Source organism: Periplaneta americana, unplaced genomic scaffold (genome assembly GCF_040183065.1).
Source record: "Periplaneta americana isolate PAMFEO1 unplaced genomic scaffold, P.americana_PAMFEO1_priV1 scaffold_21, whole genome shotgun sequence".
NCBI classification, from domain to species: Eukaryota; Metazoa; Arthropoda; class Insecta; order Blattodea; family Blattidae; genus Periplaneta; species Periplaneta americana.
Genome location: NW_027185502.1, coordinates 1,006,888 through 1,034,795, shown reverse-complemented (window position 1 = coordinate 1,034,795; position 27,908 = coordinate 1,006,888). Strand labels below are relative to the sequence as shown.

At 33.9% G+C, this 27,908-nt stretch overlaps 1 protein-coding gene across 1 annotated transcript in view; it reads left to right on the top strand.

Moving 5' to 3' along the window:
* The first annotated feature begins 6,997 nt into the window (after positions 1 to 6,997).
* The window catches only part of LOC138693774 (DNA-directed RNA polymerase I subunit RPA1-like), a 37,154-nt gene continuing 16,243 nt past the window's right edge, over positions 6,998 to 27,908 (top strand). The window contains exons 1-4 of the mRNA XM_069817569.1: positions 6,998 to 7,142; positions 11,880 to 12,052; positions 13,614 to 13,708; positions 19,879 to 20,067. The gene's annotated coding sequence lies outside the window, so the exon portion shown is untranslated. The remainder of the gene's footprint in view (positions 7,143 to 11,879; positions 12,053 to 13,613; positions 13,709 to 19,878; positions 20,068 to 27,908) is intronic.

The following is a 27,908-nucleotide window of genomic DNA, read 5'->3' as shown; positions in this document are numbered from 1 at the left end:
TACAATTAAGTATATAGGCGTTTTCTTAGTGGATTTCCTCCTTCACTGTAATATAGCTAAACTTATTTACGTATTTTCTAACGTATAATATAAAATAACAGAAGTAAATCTAAATATTGTAACTAAGCATTGTTTTAAATACAAACGCCTTATATTGCTCATAAATAGACATTAGTTTATTTCTATTTCCTATGACCGAATACATGGAATATTTTTACTTATGTTATTTTATATACGTTAGAAAATACGTAAATAATTTATTTAAATTAAGTTACAAAGAGAGGGATGTCCGCTAAAAATGTCTATAATTATGCCCAATGGTATTTTCCAAACACCTAACGCACTGTAATAATAATCCTCAGTGTTTTGAGAATCAGAGGCGATATGACTCTTCTACTGCAGACATTGATTGCAATTCCCTCATTCTTACATCATTCTCAATGACACAATATTGTCAAAATGTGATTGTGTTCATTGCTGGCTTAGTTGTTAAATAATTAAGAAAAATATGGTGTAATAAATCTAAAGACTCAATTTATGGTACGTAGCCTACCAGCAATAAACAGAATGTCTTTTATTTTTTTAACGAAAGAATAATGGGAGTCTTGTCATCCAATCATCTGAGATTATAGAAATATGCCGCTTAAGTGAAAGAGCGATTATACAGATGTTGACAGTTCAATGGCATATTACCACCCACTCTTACATCGTGTGAAAACAATGTTCTCCATAAGTAGAACACTTGTACAATATTTCTACACTTATAGGAACATATTTTAGAAAATGGATCCCAGATTCCTCCCGAGAATATTTTAAACTTATTAAACTGACCATAAAAGTACATCAAGATCTACTGACGTAGCTCAGTGGGCTAAGGACTGTCGGTCTGGAGTCGCGCTCGGTCACGGGTTCGATACCCGCTGATTTCCTGGTTGGGTTTTTTCTTATATCCCCAACCGTAAGGTGAATATCAGGTAATCTGTGGCGGATCCTTGGCCTCGTCTCGCCAAATATCATCTCGCTATCATCAATTCCATCGATGCTAAATAATCTAGTAGTTGGTACAGCATCATTAAATAACCAAATAAAAGAAAGTACTACATAAAGAGCAGATGTTAGCACACAGCTTAAGGTTACCAGTACAACACGACTTTACATAAAAATGTTGTAAGGCAATATTTAAAGGAGTCAATAATAATAATAATAATAATAATAATAATAATAATAATAATAATAACAATAAATCAATAGGCAAGATGTTCTGTACACTAGGCATGAGTTCTATTACCGTATATGACTAATTGACTAATTCATGCATGTGACGTTTATTTCATACTACAGCTGTGATAATAAGGTATTGCACGGTAGACCTACTTAAATTTCAAACTAAAACATTAGGTACATGTTTCTATTTTACAGGTGTAGGTCTATATTATGTGATATGGAAGCGAAATTGTTCATTTCTCGTCCACATCAAAGTAACGTCTTATACAGGCAGTGTTTTGTTAATAATAGTTAATACTAATAATTTTCTTTTCATCTGAACTATTACTACAAAATGCATTTGTATTTCTGTTGTCAAATAACTATACAACATCTTTAGTTACGGTATCAAATTGTTACAGTTTTCTTTCGTTTCATGTCAAACTAACGGTAACTAAGCTTGATTAATTCTTTAACGTGGTCGCTTTAAATGTTAATAAGATTTTTTTTTTTCATTTATCCATTCAGATTGATTTATTAGAGACACCAAACATATATATTAAACATTCAGCATTGTATAGTGCAGCCGTCTGCTAGCCGGCGCTTCTCCCAAAGCATGGCGGCGGACGCAAGCTTCAATTTGTCCCTACTCTAAACTTCTGCGCAGCCTCGGCTGTAGGGGCTCGGCTTAGACCACTGCCATCGTGATCTAGACCAGGCCGTAATGCAGGTTTTGTGACGTCATACGATGAGTCGGGCTTTTCTATTTGAGTATACGGAGCTGAGAGAAAGATATTACTTTATAGCGTGTCGGCGCTCAATTTTATTTAGTGTAATGTGTGTATAAGACCCCTTCACACTTCTTATTGCATAATATATTGCAGAAATAATTACAAAACGGTGTTATTTTAATGTGAACGGAGTTTTGCATGGTAACATAACCTGGTTGCATCAACATTTTAAGTTTGGAATGGAAGCTATTTTGAGATTTAATAAAGAAGAATTATTTATATTGTGATTTTAATTTAGCACGTCTACCTTCCCTACTTGTAGGTACAAAATTTACCACAGTCCCTCCTATGAAATTAGTGTATGTACAGTTGTGTGTTAATCTGGTAGGTTAGATAAATACAATTCATTACAACCCAGTAAAGTAGGGAACAAATAAATAATACAATTAAATTTTTATTCAATGTAATATGTGCATAAGTTCCATTTATGTGTTGCATAATGTGGCAGGAATAATAAATAAAACTGTGTTATTTTTATGTGAAGAGAATTTACAATGTTAACATAACCTATCTGCGTCAACATTTTAGGCTTAAGTTGAGAACGAAAACGGTTTTGAGATTTAATAAAGAAGAATATATTTTTAGGATAAACTTCAGAACACGGTTACCGTCCTTACTTATAGGTAGAAAATTCACCACAGTCCCACATATGAAATGTACATACGTTATATTACTTAGTAGCGCTGAGGTATAGTTCCGGTAATTTATGAACTGAAAACAGTTGAATTTATTTTTTGTGGAGATGCATTTGATCCTATAAGCAAGGCATATTAAAATCCTGAACGAACCGAACTAATTTGTATATGCAAGATGTATGAATACGAAGGGAACTACCTCGGCGCTAGTTTAGCCCTAGTAACATATTAAACTAATCAGACTTCAGACTGGAGTACCGTCTGAAACGAATAAATACAATTGAAGTGTAGACAAATTGCATTTATAAGTTATACGTAGCGTTATGCTTAATTATAATGCATAATTGCGAATATGAAAATAAGGCAAGTACTGATAGAATAAACATAACCTATAACTTCAACACATTAAAATATGCGTGCGATGCAACTGAAAATTGTTGAAACGTGCATAAATGAATGTGCAAGAATTTCGTAATGAAGCATGAGTGCTTTATTTCAACTAATTACAATTCTAGATACTGTAACAGTAATGAAAACTATAGGGTATAATTTTTCGTAATATACTATATGTATCAGTTATTGTATCTCGTTTTTAGTTCAAATTGTGTATATTATCAAACGTCGTATTATTTACTCGTATAATGTAGGTTATTCACAAATAAAAAGGGCGCAATAATTTAAATTTAATAAGACAAATACGTTAAACTAAAAATAATGGATTAGACAAGAGTAACATCGGTAACGCTGCACTTCGGCCTAATCACAACTTACTTTACATGCCAGTCAGTGTTTCACTTTCACGTATATATTATTACACATATTTAGCCTACTGTTTATAAGACCAAAATTTCACTTAACCACATAAGGGCGCAATATTTAATCGAAATAAAGGCAGGTATTACACATACGAACTTTGGCTGCAACAACGTAATTTTCACACCAAAAATAATATTATACCTTAAATTGCAAGTAAATTGTGTCTCAAGTGTCTCACAATCACTGTTTAAAATTTTACTGACGCAATTACACTGCATTTCAGAGAAATATATGTTATTCTTCATGCATTGCAACTAATTCATATGGTTGAAAGACCGCCTTTCGCGATCAGCTGTTAAGCGAGTCACGTGGTCTGCCTTACGGCCTGTATTAGATCACGATGGCAGTGCTTAGACAGACATTCTTAAAACCAGACTCATTGTTGGCAGACACGTCTCCAGCTCAGTGTGAAATCAGATTTTGAACTGGCGTGATTGTGAATGTGATTGTTTCCGAAGTGTCCAGTACAATATTATTCTTGACCTACTTCATTCAATTTTGAGGAAATATGCCGCGTAAAACACCACACGTACAAAAGTTTAGAGATGTGAAAAAAAAAAAAAAAAGAATATGTGTTGAAAGATTGAGTGGAAGAAGTTGCCAGTGATAGTTCGAAAGCTCGATGATTTAAGGTGATATCACAGTCTAAGACATACAGTCACGCAACTCATACGTATAAAATATGCCAACATTTGACAGCTGGCGCGACAGTAGCCCTCTAGCGGCAGGCAAGTTAAAAGTGTGCACACGACATATGATAACATATCAGAAAACGGGTTTTGCGTAATTTGTTTTATATTTTTATGCTATACAGTAAGTGTATATGATTCTTATTAATTTTAATTTAGAATCCTAGAAGAATTTCGCACGCAGTTAATCTACAAGTTTCAGAAGCTGAGAATAAACGTAATTCTTTCTGCTCCTTACAACTGAATCATGGAACTGTTCACGTATCATGGTTTGAAATAATATAATTGTTCGTACGTGGATGGTTAATTAAATTCATTCCTGAATATATTTATGAGTCATTAGAACTCTATATTTCCTGTGAGAAGAGTCAAAATTAGTAGCTTCAAAATTGTAGGTTACATTGCGTGGTGAACGCCTCTCCCTATTTCCTGAGAAATTAACTATTTTCCATACCGCAAATTGGGGTAAACTCGGCCGCTGAGGTAAACTTGAAAATAAAAAAGGGGAAGATTTAAACCTTAATATGAACAGACATTGATTTATGAAGTTTATTATTTTTCATTCCTTAAGAACCGGTATTTCCTTTATTATTTTGAGTGACAAATAGTGCTGATATTATGGTTTAAATGTTTATGGCAAGTTTACCGCATTTTACATTACATTTCCAGTTTTCACACATAATGCCTAATTTTCACTTATCCTACCTATATAATACGTAATTTACATGCCCTTACTGTTAATATGACGTAGGTGAAAACAAATAAATGAACACACAATTTTGTTGAAAAAATTGTGACTTCAATTAACTCAGAAAATGTAGGCCTAATTTTATTTTCAGAGCAGAAGTGGTGTAAGTCAAAATGGGTAATGAGGGTTAAAGTAAACATTCTTTAAAATACAGCGCAAAGTAGCAGTTAATATTGAATTTATTTAAGGGGAGTTGGTCATTATCGCATGCAAAATAATGGTAAAAATAGCCTATCTTCTAGCAGTCATAAATATAATAGTCTACTATTTATCAGTGTTTTTCATTTTTGTTAGCTATGTGTGTATACATATTAAGCTTTAAAATGAAAAAGAATGGTGACTCTAGAGTAAATCTGTATCCTTAAATTAATTTTTTTAATTAAGCACAATTTTTTTTATAAATTCACTACATGTCTGTAATTAGGTACACTCTATTCACTTATTATAACACATATAGAATTGAAAATTTGACCACTTACTGCTAATAGATACTAAAACATACCCTACTAAAATTATTCATATATCTGTAATATAATGGGCATAGGGCTTATAGTAATCTTCACCGTCAATAAATTAAAAAAATGGAAGATTAGTATAAGCTCTATGCCAATAATATTACAGATATTTTAATAATTTTAGTAGGGTATGTTTTAGTATCTGTTAGCAGTAAGTGGCCAAAATTTTAATTCAATGTGTGCTAGGATAAGTGAATAGAGTGTACCTAATCACAGGTATGTAGTGAATTTATATAAACATATGTTTAAATTCAAAAATGTATTTAAGGGTAAGATTTACACTAGACTAACCATTCTCTTTTCATTTTAAAGTTTAATGTGTATACATATATCACTAAAAAAATGAAATAGCTGTGATAAATAATATTACATTTATGACTGCTTGAAGATAAGCTATTTTTACCATTACTTTGCATGCGATAACGTCCAAGTCCCCTTAAACTATTAGTAGTCAGTGAATAGCACGAAGGATATATTAATTGCTACTTTGCGCTGTATTTTACAGAATATTTACTTTAAATCTCATTACCTAATTTTGACTTACACCACTTCTGCTCTGAACAGCTCAAATAATCACTGGGAATGTAAAATCAACACCAATAGCAGTCATACAAATTATTACAGAAAAGATTGCTTTTTATATTAAATTTAAAAAGGCTCTTGAGAACTTAATACGTCTGCCACATGAATCTACACCAACACATCAGAAATCTATCGACACAGTCTGGATTTATTCAAGAAGTGAATATTTTGCAAAAGGATTACAATACTCCATGAATTCTTGAAAAATTAACACCATGATCCCTACTTGAATGCAATATAACGTTCAACTTTTGAAAAATATATAGAAAAAAAAACACGAATACAAAAAGTATGGAATTACTTGCATTAAAAACTGTAGATACATTATCCAAAATCGGAATGGTTACACATTTACACATATGATTTCTACAAAAAAATAATATACTGTAACAGGTATTTACTTTGTTTTTATTTAAACTCTCCTTCCTGACATACAAATAGGTAACTGATAATGATAAGTAATAATAATGTTTTATAGAACACAATACGTAGGCTACCTACAACGTGGATTATTGGTTATTCCTGAGTTATGATTTTCTCATGGTCTTTAGGGAATCTGAAGAACGACAAATTCGGAGATTTAAACTTGTTGTTACTGCAATTTTCGTCATTGCACACATTGCCTTTATTCCGATGTATGATTAAAACGTTATTATAACATCTCGCATCCCTTTAAAGCACGTGCTGGCTGAACGAGACTATGGCCAGTGCCTTGCCTGCCGCTTGGGCGCTAGTGTCGCGAATGTTGGCAGAAAAAGTGTTGAAGTTTCGTGACTGTATGTCTTAGACTGTGGTGATATTGAATGCAAAATATTCAGATTTTGCCTAAGAAGTGATAAATACTTTCCATAATTTAATCTATATTTTTATAAAATTCTCCAGTTCCTAAAGCTGTATAGTTTGTATTTTAAATATGGAAGTGATGTGTTAAGAAAAATCTGGAGTTTTTCAAGTACAGTTTAGCGGTTTTTTTTAAGCTTGTGCAGCGGTAAATGGAATTCTGAGTTGGCAACACTGATCGGAAGATTCGAGTCGAAACAAGTATTAGCAGGGCACGTAAACATGTGTGTATTTGGTGTGTAATATATCAAATGGTAGTTATGCTATGTATATTTTAGATACGAAAGTATGTGGTAACTTCTCCATGTTACTCTTCTTACGAGGTCGAGTTTACAGAAATTTAAGTCTTTATTTTATAAGTAGTTATTGTGTCCATTGAAAATCTAACCTATAATGTTGCATGTCAAAAGTTCTGCTGCATTGAAAATATTTTATCTTAACCAGGCGTTTAATATGAAGTTATAAATTTGAAGGTGAATATTAAAAGATAAACGTATCATTTTGAATATCCGAGTACTTTTGAAGGAACACCCAGAATAGGGAGTTAAAAAATTGAATAGGTTTATATGTGTACCTTCCAAAGAGTTATACCACTATTTTGTTTAAAAAGTGTCGCCGTGATTTTCTTTTAATTTGATTGGTTATAGTTGTCATTTGTTCTAGAATTTTCGTTAATTTTGAATGGATAATGACGTTATCAGTTGTTCTTGGTTGTTTGACGTGAGTGGTGTTATGTTGTGTCTGATGGCTAAAGCTATTGAAAGTTTGTCATTTTATGATTTTCTTTCGCTTTGAATGGTTATAGTTGTAATTTATTCTAGAATTTTCACTAATTTTTAATGGATAATGATGTTGTCAGTTGTTCCTGGTTGTTTGACGTGAGTGATGTTACATTGTAGATTTGTCTGCATTTGTCGAATGCGCATCATCATGCTTACGAAAAGGCACTTTTCAGTGCCAATGATTTATTTTGTGTGCACAAGGTTGGAACTTTGAAGTAAGAGGGAAAGGAAGGAATCCGTGTTCTGAAATTATTTATTAAATTTTGTGTCGATTTTGGTTTAGTTCTTTCGCTGGTGATTAAGGATTGTGTTGAATGTTGAGGAGAAAACTGTTTTTTCTGTGGTTTAAAGAAATTACTTACTGAATTTTCTGTAGATGTTAAGATGTAATAAGTGTTCGAAGAGAATTTCATTTAGTGTAAAGACGTGGTTTATTTATGCAAAGGTGACTGTACGACAAAGTGTTGGTTTAGTTCTTTGTTGCCTGCATGGTTTAAGGTTAGATTGCCTTAAAGCCTGCGTCATTTATACTGGAAGTGAAGTGGTTGTCGATGAAGACGTCAATGAGAATTGAATTTTATTTGATAAGGTGATAAATTATTATGTTTTTTTTTTTTTGTGTGTTTTTGTGATTTTTGGGGGTAAAGTGCGGACTAAAACTACCAGAAAAGTACTACCAACTACGACGTTCGAATGCCACGAAACGCCAAAAAAAAATCAAAGGCGAAAAATTAAATATATTTTCATTTTTTGGAGGGCATCTTGGTGTTTGTAAGTATTACTCCTGATCACATGTATATAACAGATTGGCCATCCCCATGTTAAAAACGGTAACATAAAGAAGAGAACAACCACCAAGATCGATTAGTAACGACCGCTAGATAGAAGTATAGTTGCTCCATGCAATTCAAATGAGAGTCTTCTTCTACTGTCGTTAAATGGCAGCATAGTGAAAGTTGTTGCCTTCAAAGCCCGTAAGAGTGATCAATCTGTTATGTGATCTGGGGTAATACATCAACTATTCACACTAATTTAACTTCATTGTAGAACTCATCACAAATTTGTAACAGTTTTCTATGCTATTTCCAACAACGAATGATAGGCCTACCGTCATTCGTTTATCCGAAAATCTTTACAGTAATTTTAAATTTGGATACTTGGCTTTTCTATAGCACGCAACACTGAAACTTCCAACTTGCATTTTTCTAAGTTCTACAGTGCGGAAATCTGTGACAGATTAGGTTAGTGTTTTCATATGCCTTCCATATACGAATCTGTGCCAGGTTAGCTTTGGTTATTTTAGGTTTTTTTAATATGCTTTACATATACGAATCTGCAACAGGTTAGGTTTGGTTAATTTAGGCTTTTGTATGCTTTGCATATACTAAGTGAAGTGAAATATGCATTTCGCGTTCATTTTGAAGTATTCTACCTTTTTATTTCACATGTTAAATAATCATTTTTAAGTTATGGAATGACACACAACCAAATAGATCACATCTTGATAGATAAACAAAAACATACTAGTACAGTAGACATTCGAACTTTCAGGGGGGCAGACTGTAATTCTGACCATTATTTGGTGATTGGAGGATTAAGAGAAAGACTATCAGTAGCCAAGCGAGTAGAGCTACAAGCTAATATTAGCAGACTCAATATTCTAAAATTAAAGGACGAGGAAAGTAAGCAACATTATCAGGTCGAAATTTCAAATAGGTTTGCCGTATTAGCAACATCCGACGGAGATGAGGAAGAGTTAGATGTCAATAACGTGTGGGAGAATATCCGAGATAATATCAAAATTGCAGCTGAGCAGAGCATAGGTTATCATGAAACTAAGAAAAGGAAACCATGGTTTGATGATTGTTCCATTGTAGTAGATAGAAGGAAACAGGCAAAATTGAAATTTTTACAGGACCCAATTGAGGAGAATAGAGATAATTATTTCAATGAAAGACGGGAAGCAAGTCGTACCCTTAGGAATAAAAAGAGAGATTACTTGAAGGAAAAACTGAATGAGGTAGAAACAAATAGTAAGAATAAAAACATTCGAGATTTATATAAGGGTATAAAGGAATTTAAAAATGGATATCAGGCAAAGGTAAACGTGATCAAGGATGAGAATGGTGACTTGCTTGCAGACAGTCCTGAATAGATGGAAAAACTATTTTGGACAATTACCAAATATACATAGGCCAAATAGAAATGATCGGGACGAAATTCAAATACAAACTGCTGAGCCATTTATACCCGAACCCACACTTTCTGAAGTCAAAATTGCGATAGAAAATCTGAAAAAGTACAAGTCTCTAGATATTGATCAAATTCCAGCAGAATTACTACAAGAGGGTGGAAGGGCATTATCTAGCGAAATTTATAAGCTTGTACTTGCAATTTGGGAAAAGGAAATTGTACCAGACCAATGGAAGGAGTCCATAATCGTACCTATTTTTAAGAAAGGGGACAAGACTAACTGTAATAACTTTCGAGGAATATCACTTTTGTTGACATCCTATAAAATTTTGTCGAATATCCTTTTGAGAAGATTAACTCTATATGTAGATGAAATTATTGGGGATCATCAATGTGGTTTTAGGCGTAATAGATCAACTATTGATCAGATTTTTTGTATTCGACAGATATTGGAGAAAAAATGGGAGTATAAGGGTACAGTACACCAGTTATTCATAGATTTCAAAAAGGCATATGACTCGGTTAAGAGGGAAGTTTTATATAATATTCTTGTTGAATTTGATATTCCCAAGAAACTAGTTCGATTAATTAAAATGTGTCTTAGTGAAACGTACAGCAGAGTCCGTATAGGTCAGTTTCTGTCTGATGCTTTTCCAATTCACTGCGGGCTAAAGCAAGGAGATACACTATCGCCTTTACTTTTTAACTTTGCTCTAGAATATGCCATTAGGAAAGTTCAGGATAACAGGCAGGGTTTGGAATTGAACGGGTTACATCAGCTTCTTGTCTATGCGGATGACGTGAATATGTTAGGAGAAAATACACAAACGATTAGGAAAAACATGGAAATTCTACTTGAAGCAAGTAAAGCGATAGGTTTGGAAGTAAATTCCGAAAAGACTAAGTATATGATTATGTCTCATGATCAGAATATTGTACGAAATGGAACTATAAAAATTGGAGATATATCCTTCGAAGAGGTGGAAAAATTCAAATATCTTGGAGCAACAGTAACAAATATAAATGACACTCGGGAGGAAAAGGAAATTAAACACAGAATAAATATGGGAAATGCCTCTTACTATTTGGTTGGGAAGCTTATGTCATCTAATCTGCTGTCAAAAAATCTGAAAGTTAGAATTTATAACACAGTTATATTACCGGTTGTTCTGTATGGATGTGAAACTTGGACTCTGACTTTGTGGGAGGAACAGAGATGAAGGGTGTTTGAGAATAAGGTTCTTAGGAAAATATTTGGGGCTAAGAGGGATTAAGTTACAGGAGAATGGAGAAAGTTACACAACACAGAACTGCACGCATTGGTATTCTTCACCTGACATTATTAGGAACATTAAATCCAGACATTTGCGATGGGCAGGGCATGTAGCACTTATGTGCGAATCCAGAAATGCATATAGAGTGTTAGTTGGGAGCTGGAGGGAATAAGACCTTTGGGGAGGCCGAAACGCAGATGGGAGGCTAATATTAAAATAGATTTGAGGGAGGTGGGATATGATGGTAGGGACTGGATTAATCTTGCTCAGGATAGGGACCTATGGTGGGCTTATGTGAGGGCGGCAATGAACCACCAGGTTCCTTAAAAGCTATAAGTAAGTAGGTAAGTTGTGGACACTGATCAATTATTTCCGTTTTTAGTCATTTCCTAATGGAATGTTTTCAAGTCAGCAGACGTCCTATATGATTTTTTCACATTCCAAACTATCTTCCCTCTGAAAATTAGACCATTTTTTCACTTTTTTTGTAAAAAAATCCTTCAGTGTCACGTGCTATAGAAAACCCGGATTTTTTTTTCCCGCAACTTCCATCATTCATTGTTTATTTAAGAAAATGTAGCCTTTGAAATAGGCTATTACTAACTGCAAGGAGTTATAGAAATTTTAATCCGAAAGTAAATTGGCTGCTATGGACAAACGATTTATGAACAGTATTGCTGGTAAGGATTTTCTGTCAAACCTTGTTGAACGAACTACAACAGGAGCTCGAAGAGGAACACGAAAGACAGTTATGCATTCTATCTTAAAATTTTGGACTGTATAAAGAAGAAAACTAACATTTTCATTGCAGATTTGACACAATGCAAGATCAATCGGTGAAACATCTTATTGTATCTGGACTAACATTTTCTTTCTTCACACCGGAAGAAATTGAGAAACTGAGTGTGTTGAAGATAACAACGCCATTGTCATTCAATTCTATTGGTCACCCATTGAAGTGTGGGCTTTATGATCCCGCACTGGGTAAGTATGCACATTAGACTGTTAGGTATGAAACACAGTAAAAGCATGAAATGTGTGTAACTTACAGCCATCAGATTGAGTCGTCTACAGTTTGTAGAGATTTATATTCAAGGGTGCGGTGTAATTACATATTCCAATATAGTACTGGGGCCAGCCCATCACCTTGTTTTAATTTAATCCTTGGTTCACTTGAAAAATAAAGTTCCACATTCTCCTTGAATATTCACACATGAGACAGTTTCTGTCATTGTTTCATTTAGCTTGACTTTTCAGGAATTTGAAATTGTTGTAAGATTTTATTAATCTGGGTTCTGTTAATTGAGTCATAAGCTTTGTTGGAAGTGCACGAAAATCTGAAATAGATCCATACATCCTTCTCAGAATTTTTCCATTATCAATTTCACTGTGTTGACCTATTTTTCTTAAATCCTGCTTGTTATTCCCCTATGATCGTCTTGCATATGATTCGAGTCTCATTCTCAGGATGCTCGTAAAAACTTTAGGAACAGGGATGTACCCCTATAGTTGCCACAGTTGAGCTTATCGCCTTTTGGTAGATTGGACACATTATTTCTCCCAGTCTGTGGTAATTTGTTCTATGTTTCATATTTTAACTACCAAACTATGCAAAATATTCAGGAGGTCTGTTCCTCCGTATTTCTGAGGGAATTTCATTATATCCTGAAGCCTTATTATTTTTTAGTGCTGATAACTACTTTCTGTAGTTGTTCTGTAGTAGGCCTAGGTAGTTTCTCTGGATTTTCTACATTTCCTTCTTCTATCTCAATACTATGTGTTATTAGAGGGGCTGCTAAGACACATTCCAGACTAGTATAATTCAATAAGCTTTGGAAGTATTCGATCCTTCTGTTTTTGATTTTTTCTTTGTCACCTATCAAATTACTTTCCTTTACTTTTGCAAAGATTTGCACGTGTTTTAAATTTTTCCTTCGTCATTTTGATTTCTTTAGAGGTTAGTAGGCCTATGTGTTTCTTATTTTAAGATTCTCATTAATTTTTTGTTGTACTCAAAAAGCTGTTAAAATCTACGCAGGTACATTACTTCCGTCCTGTATATTTTTATATAATTTTGTTTACTTGTTCCAAATTTCAAAGCAACAATTGAATACCCCCCCCCCCCCGAATAAGGTTATATGACTCATTGTTTCCCTACGTACTTATACCCCTATTCCAGTGTGGAGGTATTCAATTATGATATATGATCTGTGGAACACAATACAATTGCTTAAAATTAAAAATAAGAACTATATTCCACTTTTCTTGGCAACTCAGTGCATATTCAGATGCAATTTTAGGGGATCCAGTTTCAATACGTAGTGAAGAAGTGAAGATTTAAGTTTTTTCCATAGGGACCGAATGTGTTTTGTTTTTATCTTGGTTACAATATGTGGAAGAGTGTAATATATAATACAATAAAATTCACTTGTATTCGTTTTCCAGACTTAATAAAATGTTCTCAGATCTTATACATAGTCTAGTAGTGGGGTTGCCACTTAACAAGCATTATTAACATAAGAAATGCATTTTTTTTATGTTGCAGGGCCTGTAAGTGATAGCAGCGATCCGTGCACGACTTGTTCGAACAATGTGTACAAATGTCCTGGTCACATTGGACATATAGAACTACCTCTTCCAGTAATTAATTCATTGTTTCATAAAGTAATCTACAGGGAAAGGATTTATATGTAAATACATATTTACTTATAAAGCTAATATAATTTATATTTTGCATTATCTTTATGTTTCACAATGTGTAGGGTTGAAAAATCCTACTTTTATTTTCCATATTTTTCCATATTTTAGAGTTTACTACATATTTTCGTTAATTTCCATATATTTTCCATATTTCATATAAAACAGTCCATATTATATTAGGTTTAACAATAAAACAAAACAAAATTCCATAAACTTTTAAAAATACATTTCAACAATAGAGATTTAAACACATGTTCAGTAATCCCTTTAACATCAGAGTTATTTGAAAATTAGCAGTCCTATCAACAATGGGAAAGTAAGTTACAAAACTGTATTAATTTAATTTAAAATTTTTAACAGACTTCAGTTGTGCAGCTCAACAGTTAAATGCCAGTCAGAGTACACATAGGTTCAGTTTTGTAAATCATACTATAAAGACGGTAAATATGCCAAAAGTACGTCATTCAGTCAATTTAAAATCAAAACTAACAAGTTACATTTCAGAATTTAAAGAAGATGGTTTATCAACTGACAATAAAATATTATTTTGTAATTTGTGTCAGTGTGCAGTATCATCTACACAAAAGTTCCTGGTGCAACAACACATTACAACTAGTAAACATCAGGCCAACAAACAACTAAATTCCAAGCAGAGACAATTGTTTTTAACACAACCAACAACATCGAATGTAAGATCTGAGTTTAACATCGACCTGTGCCGTTCTCTCATCTCTGCTGATATTCCTCTCTACAAACTAAAGAATAAGGTCTTCAGGGAATTCCTTGAAAAATATACTCAACATACAATCCCGGATGAGTCAACGCTTAGGAAGACGTATGCTCCATCCATCTACGATGAGACAATACAGAAGATAAGAGATGAAATTAAAGATAGTTCAATTTGGGTTTCCATTGATGAGACTCCCGACAAAGAAGGTAGACTTGTTGGTAATGTAGTTATCGGTTTGTTAAGTGAACAATATTCTGAACGAATTCTTTTACATTGTGATGTTCTAGAAAAGTGCAATAACAAAACTATAGTTAAACTGTTCAACGAAGCTATGGGTATCCTGTGGCCAAAGGGTATTATGTACGATAATGTGTTATTCTTTATTAGCGATGCTGCCCCTTATATGGTCAAAGCTGGACAAGCATTATCTGTTGTATATCCTAAATTGACTCATTTTACTTGTGTGGGGCATGCATTTCATCGTGTGGCAGAAGTGGTCAGAGACAATTTCCCTAAAGTAGATTTGTTGATTTCATCAGTGAAAAAAGTATTTCTCAAAGCTCCCAGTAGAGTTAACGTGTTGAAAGAAATGTACCCTGAAATTCCATTGCCACCAAAGCCAATTTTAACTAGATGGGGTACATGGCTAGAAGCAGTTGAATATTATGCCGAACATATAGACTCTATTAACAATGTTCTCCTTGCATTGGACTCTGAAGATGCAGTCTCAATTGATACTGCGAAAACAGTTACCTGTGACATAAGTGTGAAGAATGACTTAGCTCACATTCAGCATACATTTTCATGCATCATAAAAACGCTCAAAAGTCTCCAAAATAGGCACCTTTCACTATCTGAAAGTTTTGAAATTATAAATAGTACTGTGGAACAACTGAATCGTGGTAGAGGTAAAGTTGCAGATGCAGTAAGAGCTAAGGTGGACACTGTACTTTCAAAAAACCCTGGATATGAAGAACTACAAAAGGTTGTTGCTGTGATGAGTGGTGAATCAACAGTGAAGATTAACTTGGACTTATCCCCAGCAGACATTGTGAAATTGAATTATGTACCAGTTACTTCTTGTGACGTCGAACGCTCTTTTAGTCAGTATAAATCTATCCTCAGAGACAATAGAAGAAGATTCACTTTTCAGCACTTGAAAGAAATGTTTGTAACCTATTGTTATGGTAACAGACAATAAAAATTGTGTTTTGTTGAAACTACATTGGAAGATAAGGTACGTCCATTATATTTTTTGTTTAGTTTGATTAAAATGTACCAATATTTAACGTACATAGTCATTTTTTTATAATTTTAAGTCCATATTTAATTCCATATTTTGGTAAAAATCCATATTTAATTCCATATTTTGGTAAAAATAACTACATATATATTTACATATTTCATATATTTTTAGTCCATATAAATCCGTTCCCTGGTAATCTATAATATTCTCAAGTTGGCATGCTTGAATTGCCATAACTTCCGAATTAAAGGTGAGTAATGGACTTGGAGTCTTGTCTTCTTTCTTAGTAATCTCGAATTCAGACATTATTCTCTAGGAGGGGAGAATGAGTAAATTCGCGGAGGGAAGGGAGAAACTATGCTTTATAAAGCAAAATATATCTAATGGCTCTATTAAAAAATTTACATAAACTCAGAACAACAAAACTTTCACCAGTGTTTTAAATGTACACGTACAACATGCTGTTAAAACCATACATATCAATTAATCATTCAACAGTAAGTTAACATGGGTGCACCCATTTGAAATATATTTCTGAAAAAGCTTGTAAAAGATTCTCCCTTCTGAAAAGACTAGCAGGAAAGAAATGGGGATGCTCTAGGAGTACTTTGAACACTACATACAAAATGTTTATAAAGCCAGTGCTGATGTACTGTGGAGAAATTTTAATTACTTCACCTTTCATAAACGAAATAGAATATGTTCAAAAGCAAGCTTTCAGGCTCATTACTGGGGGAATCAAAACAACTCCAATAGATTCTATGAGATTCCTCACTAATATTAACAGCATCAAAATGACAACAGAAGAAAAACCACTGATTCAATATGAAAAATTTAATCAGATTACCATAAAACAATTGGCATTCATACAGTCCTCTCTGTAGATTAAAAACTGAAAGTTTCATATCCATGGTTCAAGAATTAAAAGAGAAAATCAACATCCCGAATTTAAAAGAAAACTTACAAATTAAACCAAATCCTTTAACTCTATTAAATATAGAGTATAATCTAAATTTAACAGAAGAAGTACTGAAATCAGAAGTAAACACTGAAATAATGAAATAATTGTCTTTACAGACAATTAATATTAGGTACCCTCCACAAAACTGGCTTCATTTATACACCAACGGATCCTTGATCTCCAGGAAACAAAGTGCAGGTGCAGGTGTTACGTGCTGTCTCTTCTCACTTTATAGATCTCTTGGGTATGGAGCAACAAGTTTTGATGGAGAAACATTGCAATAAGTGAAAGTCTCAGGAATCTTCTATGCCACATCAATAAATTAAAAATTGCAGTTACATTGTCAGATTCCAAAGCAGCTATTCTATCAATAGTCTCTAGACACACGTCTTAATTTCAAACAGCAATTGAATTCTTTTCTGTAGTTTTTGAAGTTGTTGGATCATTTTGTGACATTCTTTAATTTGGATTGACATCATTTTATATGAATTTATTGCATATAATGCTGCTTTAGAATCAGAGAGAATGACAGCATTTTGAAATTTATCTATTCCGTACAGTAGGTGTTGGAGTGAGATATGAATAGCCATTATTTCCGCATCAAAATTTGTTGTATGATGTCCTGCTGGCTGATAAAATGAGAATAACGCACACGTAATTCCTGATCCTGAGTTGTTATCGATATTAGACCCATCTGTGTAGATATGTAACCATTCTTCTGGTGGGTATCTGTTGTTCACAGCTTCTAATGCCAGCGCTTTTAGTACAGGTTTGGAAGTTTCAGATTTTGTAACTGGTTCTTCTAAATCTAGCTGAATATTAATTGGTTTGAAGGTTAGAGGGTTTTCTCTGGTTAAAATGTTTTCTTTAGATTTAGGGAGATTCAATTCTGTTTTTATTTCCGTGACTTTGGACAGGAAACTTGTTTGTGTTTTCAACTTGGTTGGTTGTAACAGTCTTTTTTCCCATTTTGTTGTTGTTAACCGCAGCATTTTTTCATGGTGTGTTAGTGCCTGCTTCTCTAGAGTGAGATATATTGGAGGTTCTGGGTTAGGGCTTGCATTGCCGTGATTGGGGTTGATTTTGCTGCACCAGTCATTAGCCGCAGGGCCTGATTTTGGCATACTTCTAGTCGATTCAGGTTGAAATTATTTGCTGTAATTAATACCTCCACATTGTAGAGAAGTATTGGCTTGATGAATGTTTTGTACGTGATGTTCAAAGTCTGCCGATTACTACCCCACTTGGCTCCAGCTAATCTCTTTAAAATTGGAAGTCTTTTTGTTGATTTGTTTACTAATGCTTCAATATGATTTCTCCAAGATAATTTTGCAATGGATACGTGTACGGGAAACGAGAATGCGGATGCTTTAGCAAACGAGGGCAGCACTGCTACTTATAGATCTGTTACTAAATCTACGTATTACTCTGTGAAAAGATTTATTAAATCCACATATTTAGTCCACACCTGTGGAGTAATGGTCAACATGTCTGGCTGCGAAACCAGATGGCCCGGGTTCGAATCCCAGTCAGGGCAAGTTACCTGGTTGAGGTTTTTTCCGAGGTTTTCCCTCAACCCAATACGAGCAAATGCTGCGTAACTTTCAGTGCTGGACCCCGGACTCATTTCACCGGCATTATCACCTTCATTTCATTCAGACGCTAAATAACCTAGATGTTGATACAGCGTCGTAAAATAACCCAATAAAATAAAATAAATCTACATACTTAGACTTCAACAAACAAAATTTGGTAACACAATCTCAAGGGAAAAAATGGAACTCTCTGCATCATAATCCACAGTTAATTCCCGATTTACCACACAAATCGTCTGTAGCTGCATTTAGATTGGCAACAGACTGTTTGGCCAAGCACCTGCATAGATTTGGAATATATCAATCCCTTAACTGCGCATTATGCAATTCAAATCAAGAAATGGATTCGGAACACCTCAAAATCTGTGCTTCAGTGGCTGACCATGACAATATCTTTGAAAAATATTGGAGTGCAAGAGGGCAAATGACTTTATTGTCAAATGCCTGGCATTAGAAAACATCAACAACATAAATTAATCAATCTTGTTTTGAGAGGATCAGTATATTTCAATATATACCGGTAATGTAGACTATTTTTAGTAGTAGATTAGCTTACATGTAGCTCTAATATATTCAGTTAAATACAATGACTTACTATGTGCAGGGTTGGTCATAATCTTTGCTTAGGGATCAAAAGTAAAAACAAATCCATATAAACACATGGCTATTATAACTTTTTAAAATTATTAATTTTTACACATATTCTGCATCAATAATTTGCCTCCCAGTTAGCAACCAATCTTATCTGGATTATCAAAGAAGAAGGTGCATCACCGTTTTTGAGAGAACGTGGTAACACTCTTGATCTTCTTTAAAAACGAATTGCAAACTAAGTTATAATAGCCAAATGTGTTTATATGATTTTGCTTTTACATTGGATCCCTAGGCAAAGTTTATGAACTTAACACCATACTTTGCAGGTTTACATAGGTCTGTGCGTGAAAGTGTTCAAGTATGGACTTCAGATTTGTACTTTTTCATTTACCTTAGAACTGTTATTTTCATGTTTCCCTACTGTGCTTTGAAGGTAATGATTTGGATGTTGTAAAATAAACTTAAGTTATAAGAATAATCAAAAGAACACATGTATTATTATTGTTGCTACTACTACTGCTGCTGCTAACCACCATCACCACCGCCACTGCCACCACCACCGCCAACGCCACCACTGCTGTAGCTATTATTGTTAATACTGCTACTTCTCCTGCTGCTACTAATGACCACCCCGCTACTGTTTGTGCTGCTAATACTACAGCTACTGCTAACCATGAAGGCTTTTTTCTGTAAAATAGACAATATTGTGTCAGAGTACTTTATCTTGACTTTGTATTATATGAATGATACACGAAGTATTTTTTTTTTTTGACAAATAGTAGTCTGTTTTTCAGGTACGAAAAAAAAAAAGATAGTATTTGACTTCAGTTCATTACAATTATCTCCGAAAGTGAAAATTGATATTTCTTGGATACAGGATCATTTCCCTTTGGTCACTTATTGAATTTATCTTCATAGTAATACTGATAATTATGATTTTTTATATTTCTACGTAACTACATAAACCATTAATTTATTTTCCAGGAGTTTCTAAGCATCTTTTCGTAACAAAGTTAAGACTTCTTGATGATGGTCTTATCACTGAAGCCCAGGAAGTGGAAGAAGTCATTGCAGATCTGCTTTCATCTTCAAATCCAACGAATGTAGTAAATGAAGCTACTACAGTTCTGGTGGAAGAAAGATTGCAAGAGTACTACAGCAGAATGAAGAAAAGTTAGTTGTCCTTCATTTAAATTTACTTACATAAATGATTTGTTCATAGTATACTTATTTATAAAATTTAAAATCACTGTAACTTTATTCATGGAGGGGAAAGAGGAATCTGTAATGAAGCCCAGTGAGACCTCAGTCTACTATATACAGTCACGAAGCTTGGGATGATTTTTTGCAATTCTCGCGATAGTTGCTAGCTGCTTGGAGCGCTGTGAGTACTAGGAACAATAGACTGTACCACAGCCATCGTGATCTAATACAGGCCATAAGGCAAACCATGTAACTCTCTTAACCCGATCATGAAGGGGGGCGTTTCAACCATATAAATTAGTTGGAATGCATAAACAGTAACATATGTTTCTCTAAAATGTAGTGTAATTCCATTAATAAAATTTAAAACAATGATTATGAGACACTTCAGACATAATTCACTTGCGAGTTAAGATGTAATATTATTTATTGTGTGAAAATTACGTTGTTCGTATGTGTAATACCTGCCTTTATTTCGATTAAATGTCGCGAAATTCTTGTACATTCATTTATGCATGATTCAATAATTTTCAATTGCACCGCACGGATCTTTAGATATGTTGAAATTATAGGTTATGTTTACTGTACCAGTTGCCCCTTTCTGTCTAAATTTAGTGATCTCCAATGCCTTGCCATTCATATGAAAATTATAGGTTATGTTTACTATATTTAACTTATATTTCTAAATTCGCAATCATACATTATAATTAAGCATAATGTCATGTATGATACCCCAGACATTCAATTTGTCTGTATTTTAATACTACAATTGAATTGTATTTATCTACTACTTAAGAGACGAAGTAACACAATTGTCCGTACACGAATTTCATAGGAGTGGTATGGTAAATGTTTTGTCTAAAATTAGGGAAGGTAGATGTGCTAAATTGAAATGACAATATAAATTCTTTTTTATTAAACCTCAAAATACTTTCCATTCTAAACTTGAAATGTTGATGCAAACAGATTATGTTAACATGTAAAATTCTCTTCATATTAAAATAACACAGTTTTGTAATTATTTCTGCAACATATTATGCAACAAGAAGTAAACGGAACTTATGGACACATTACACTAAATAAAGCTTAGCAATGATAAGCAATAAAGTTATAATATTTTACTGAGCTCCGTACACTGAAATAGAAAACCCGAACAAACATTATAGCCTGGTCTAGATCGAAAAGGCATTGACTGTGCCATATTTCGCATTTTTGTGAAAAGCTATGTAAACTGTGAAATGTTCGTTATCGGTTTTAATAACTGTAAATGGCTAAAATACAATAATTTGAATAATAATATGGGAAAGGAGACGTTTGTAGTACTATAAATTGTAAGAAAAATAGGTTAGAGTTATGCTTCTTCCGAAAGATCCAGGAAGGTAAGTTTATAGAATATATAGGCTATTTTATGAAAATAATATATAAACCTTATGTATTTCATATTTCAATAGTGGAAGGAAGGCGTTAATTTTTTCAAAAGAACATGATATCGAAAGTACAATACATTTTATGGTCTGCTAGGGAAAGAGTCTGTGATGAGGCGATAGTAGCGATCCTGGTGGTGAGCAACTATCTATGGATGCACATTTCAACTGTCTATGTTTGCATATTTAGTAAGTATTAAGCTTCGTGACTGTATATACTAGACTGTGGTGAGACTATGTAGATTCTCCTGCAAAGAAAAGTCCACAGAATCATTGAAGCATTTAAGTCAGAACACATTAGAACAGAAATAATTCAGCTCTCAATAGTGAGTTTGGAATATTCGTTAATTTGCCATTTAAATTGTCTTGTCAACCAATTTTAGTCTCTTTAGAGTTGGGTCAGACCGAGTCGATCTCTGATGAAACAGTTTATTGTTACAAAATCTTGCAGGTAAACAATTTTGTGGTCTACGAATTAAGATTGCTTTCAACAGTGGTTAGAAAATTACATTGTTACTTGTGCTGAAATCCTGATTATAGCGGTTTCAGAATAAGAAGGCATATGGCCTAAGCCAATTGAGTGCTAGCAACAGTTCGACGTTGTCACACAGTGCACGGTGCACGAGATGTGGAAGACAGAGACAACAGATAAGGACAGAACATATCAGTTGCAGCCCTCTCGCTGAGCGAGCGGATCGAGACCTGTTTCTTCATTGTGTGTAATGTTTAAATATAATTACTCTTACTGAAGTAATTCTCATCTCAATTTTTATTACTTCTTCGCTTCATAGATCAGTAGCTCTTGGAGTCACTGACTTGCGAAATAAAGTGATAGATATGTAGAAATTTACTTTGCTAATGTCTGAGAAAGAATGTTTTAATTCTTACTCAGACTTCCTTGTACAGCAAAGCTGAATTTATTATTGTTTATTTCTCCAGAGGAAAGGTAAGGTACAGTTTGTTTGTACGGGCAGCCTAAGAATCTAGCGATAACAAAACGAAAACATATCTGTAGATACGTAATTTAGTATTGAAGTTGGAAAGTATTTTATTTTTCCTCCGTTAAATGAAGCCTATATAATTTAATTTAATTCTCTAGCTTATACATACCTAGGGGTCCAGGGTTCTACATTCTGGTTACGAATCTGGCTATAATGCAACGTAATCATAATGTGTTCATATATAATTCAGTACTCATACTGGAACTGTAGATTATTTTATTTTTCTCTGATAAACTAAATCTATCTAATTTTATTTTATCATCTAATTTTTATATATCTAGAGGTCCAGTGTTCCATATTCTGGCTAAGAATCCGGCTATGAGAATATAAGCATATCTGTTCATATGTAGACCTAATTCAGTACTCATATTGAAACTGAAGATTACTTTCTTTTACTTTATTAAATCAAGCCTATCTAATTTAATTTAATCCTCAAGCTTATACTACCTAGAAGTCCCAGGATTCTATGTTCTATCACTCTGGCCTGTGGAAATATAAACCTACGAGTGAAGGTAGTTGTACAGAAGCCAATATGAAAACCGTAATCCAATAATATCGTTAATATATTGAAGATAAAATTGTATATTAGAAAAAATGGTATAAATGGTATATGTGTATGTATATGTGTATATATATATATATATATATATATATATGTATATATATATATATATATATATATATATATATATATATATATACACACACACACATAACAAAAGGTTTTTAAAAGAGGAATTGAGTTTTGGAATTATAAAATCTCCTCGTTCCTAGCATGCCTGTATTTATTTTAAAAGTGAAATGTAGTTAATGTGCATCATTTTATAAAGTTTTCTAATGCTCTTAAGGAAGAATGTTGCTAATGCTCTTCGTATAATTCATGAAAAAAGAGGCAGGACTGTTTATGTTTACAATATCATCCAAATATCTCATATGTTTATGCAATATATAATATTCCAATAAAAAGTGAAAATCGTACCTATGATTATTCTCAACTTTCTTCTTCTTTCCACATTCTTTTATAATGACACTGCTAACACATACTACTAATGTATTTAAAATATAGTACGATGAAGTAATACACGGTTCTGAAAATTGTACAAATAATTAATACGTTTGTTTTGTCTTATTTTCCAGGAGAGGTAAATTCAAGTATACCACCTATTTTAATTGTCTCTTTGTCCTGTCCGAGAATATGAGATAATGTACTTCACTTCTAAACCACACGTCTCTGCAGTCAGATTCTTTGTTCGTGAAGAACTGACACGCACTGAATCATAAATTAGTCATTTAAAAAAATTATATACATAAATACCATACTCCTCGCTTGTTAGTGTTGGACTATCCCTTTGCGTATAACAGATGAAACACCAGAGCCAATTGCAATCCCTTCAAGAGACATTGTTACGGTAAGTTACACATCACACAAGAGAAAACAGTCCACATCTGAATTTGAAAATAAACAGATTCTATCTTCGTTTACAGAGACGGAATTCAGAGCAAAATATGTTCTATGCTGTAGGTTGGATATCTCTGTTTAGTCTTAAAGCGATAACACGCGAACCAGTTGACATACAATTGTCATTCTTGTACTGTTGGATTCAGAATTCGGAGCTCTATCGAATGCCATAGCTTAAAATTAATTCCTAGACATAAGTATTGTGCGCGCAAGAAAGAAACTAATACGCGACGCTTCAGCGAGACTTCGCGATGATTTAACTAGGCAACACCGCTTCACTGTCACTGGCTAGTCGACATAGACCGGCCTGAACTAGCTCCGCCTTATATGCCTTCTTATTCTGAAAGCGCTCTAGTGCTGATTTGTTAAGATTTTGTAGGTACTTTCCTATTATGATTCTTTTCAAAATATTCATTCCAATGTAAGAACAGCAGCAACATAATTTGCTATTTTTGTCACAGAGATAAAGCACTGTCACATTTTCTGTCTTGGAAATATTCGTGCAAATATAAAAAAAATTTAATCTTCATCTTACAATGTTTGGATGACGTATATACGTCCGTTGATGTGACATATTGATGAATTAAATACAATTATAGTCACAATCATGCCATGGTATGAAAGAAAAATTTCACAACCTCGAGCGGGATTCGAACCTGCGACTTCCTGTTCTCTGGTCAGGTGCTCTACCACTGAGCTATCGAGTTCGTCTCACGCCAAAGGCTCGGAATTATTCTTTCATACTGGCGACTCTGTTATAGAGTACTGTCAGATGCTATGGACAGTACTCTATAACAGAGTCGCCAGTATGAAAGAATAATTCCGAGCCTTTGGCGTGAGACGAACTCGATAGCTCAGTGGTAGAGCACCTGACCGGAGAACAGGAAGTCGCAGGTTCGATTCCTGCTCGAGGTTGTGAAATTTTTCTTTCATACCATGGCATGATTGTGACTATAATTGTATTTAATTCATAAAAAAAATTCTTGAGACTGCCTGTTGAGAGTTCCGCTTTTCCATTTTGCTGGGAAAACCTGTAGTGCTACATTTACAATAATATTGACACTAATTACTACACAGCTTACAAATTTACAAGATTTAATACACTAATTAAACTGTTTAAAATACAAAAACATTATATACTACCAATATTGCTTTATATTTTTTTTATGACAACTACATTCAGCTAACCTAAATAAGACTTAATAACAATACACAATATATATTCCATATGAAACAATATCTATAATACAGTATGATGCTAGCAGTGGTGGTTCGTGCCTAAAATGACAAGGGGTTCACTACTTTTATGATGTTACATAGTTTTCCAGTAATTTAAACAATATTTAATTTCTGAAAGATTAAAAAATACTATAGTTCTTTAAAGTAGATAATTGCCTTAAAATGAACCTGATGATGATGGTGATGATGATGACGATGACGACGATGATGATGATGATGATGATGACGACGATGAAGAATCATCTTTGAAAGAACACAGCGATTTTTCCTTATGTTATCATTCTGTCTTTCGATATTCTGCCTGGAAGCTTAGCTAAGCTGTTGTCTGATTTCTGTTCTTCCAAGGACTGATAAATCTAGGCAAGCATTCTTATGAGCAATAGATTCCTCATGCTTCTTAATTTTCCGTGTCAAATGGCTTAAATGTGACACACCAGTGCATGTCCAGCTCGTATCTTTACCCTTAACAAATAGCAGGCATGGGAAACAAGACAATTTATTTGTAGATTCACAACCGCAAATCCAGCTGTTTTATTTTTCATATTTTTTTACATTGAAAGCTCTGCAAAATGTCATACCTCGGCATGTTTGTGCTTGCTTTAAATAGAATTGAGGTAACGACCTTCCAAGCTTCTTTATTGTACACTTATCTTCCAAGATTAAAACTGAAAAATGTGTTTATGAAAGATATTGAACACTATTCATTTTCTTTGGAAACGAACATTGGTCACACTCACAGATGAATATATTAAGACGAAAACACCAAGAATGACTAAGTGGACATTTAAAGGATTGTAAGAAACCATTAATAAATACAACAATCAGTAACACACACGTACACGATCTCAGCTACAGACTGGAGCTAACTTCTGGTTTGCATCACAAAGCCTTTCGCTTGTCGGCTGTCTCACGATCACGTCACTACAGCTGTGTTGTTCAAACACCGCTGACTCGGCGAGGTTTAGAGGAGAAATTGAACCTCGTAAGCATGTATTTGTATATGTGTGCGATCCCTGTGGTTCATTAAATTTAACACGAGAAAGACATATAGTACATATTCCGAAGTAAACAATTAAATTGTTTTTCCTGGGGTTCTCTAAAGCATTGAATGCATAGGATTTACCACCACTGGAAGCTAGTCAGCAAAGTTTTATGGCCACCAATGTAGCTCAGTCAGCTGAGACACTTGCCAGTCAATCCGGAGTTGCTCTTGGGTGTGGGTTCAATTCCCACTTGGACTGGCCATAAGGCATATATCAGGTAATCTATGGCGAATCCTCCGTCTCATCTTGTTATATACCATCTTGCTATCACCAATCTCATCGACACTAAATAACACAGTCGTTGATACAGAATTGTTAAATAATCAACTAAAAAAAAAAAGAACACGGTTTTATAACAAAGATAAGAATAACTAAGCTCATGAGCTGAACACAGATAAGACACTGAAAAGTTCCAACATGTAACATTTTTCAGAAACGTGTATTTTATTAATATTAGAAGAGAAAAATTCGCTCCGGTGCCAGGGATCGAACCCGGGTCCTTGGTTCTGCATGCCAAGCGCTCTCACCATTGAGCTACACCGAAGTTCAATCCACAGCACCGGATCGAACCCCTCTCCTCCAGTGTTTTTCTCTTTGTGGCCTGACTCCAAGTTGGGCATGTATGTTGACATTTTATGTTAAGTCAACTGCCATTATACAAGGAGCGCACTCAGTTGAGTGACTTGGTGGCCGGGATTCCACAGTAATATGCATAGTAATCTGTACAGTAATATGCACTGTTGCTAGAAGAATCTACTAAAGATTATTATTTTTTGGTCCTACAGAATACATCTGTTATGGTAATAATTAATATTAGAGGAGAAAAATTCGCTTGTACTGGGGATCGAACCTGGGTTTTTGGTTCTACGTGCCAAGTGCTCTCACCATTGAGCTACGCAGAAGTTCAGTCCACAGCACTGGATCGAACCCCTCTCCTGCAGTGTTTTTCCCTTTTTTGTTTTAGCACAGTGACGTACACACAACCAATTTTTTGTGAAGTTTTTTACTCCCCCACAAAATCGACTTCCAATCGCACAGTAGTGTGTAAGGCACAGTGACGGTAAGCAAAGTACAGTTGTGATTCTAGGTGTTAAATAAATTGTATCAAATCGTGTGTTATCGAAAAATTTGTTATGTTAAAGTAACTTATTTCAATTTTTAATTTATTGTATAAATAAACAACTATATTATTGTATAGTTGAAATTGTTAAAACTTTGATTCGAAATATTTTTATTCTGTGTTTCTTAAGTGAATTTTAAAGTTTTAGTTCGCATAAAGCAAAGATATGAAAATTTGTTTTTGAATTGTGCTTGCTTGAGATGTTACTTCTTGTTTGAAGAGAAAGTCGTAGAAGATACTGTTGGTTGAGTTAGAGAAATATGGAGTTGGAGCAGAGAATGCATATCGTCTCTGTGCCTCCAAAACTCACTATATTTTTCAAGAGAAAGAAAAACATTGTCAATTTCAGTTCCCTTGAATTTCAAAGCTACATTCAATCATTACATGAAAAATGATGAAACTGTACCGTACCGAAAGTAGCTTTGAAAATCAAGGTGATTAAAAGTGATCATGTTTATTTTTTCTCTCTCCTGAAAAATCTGTTTAAATGTATATAGTGGATTTTGGAGGTGCAGCAATGGTATT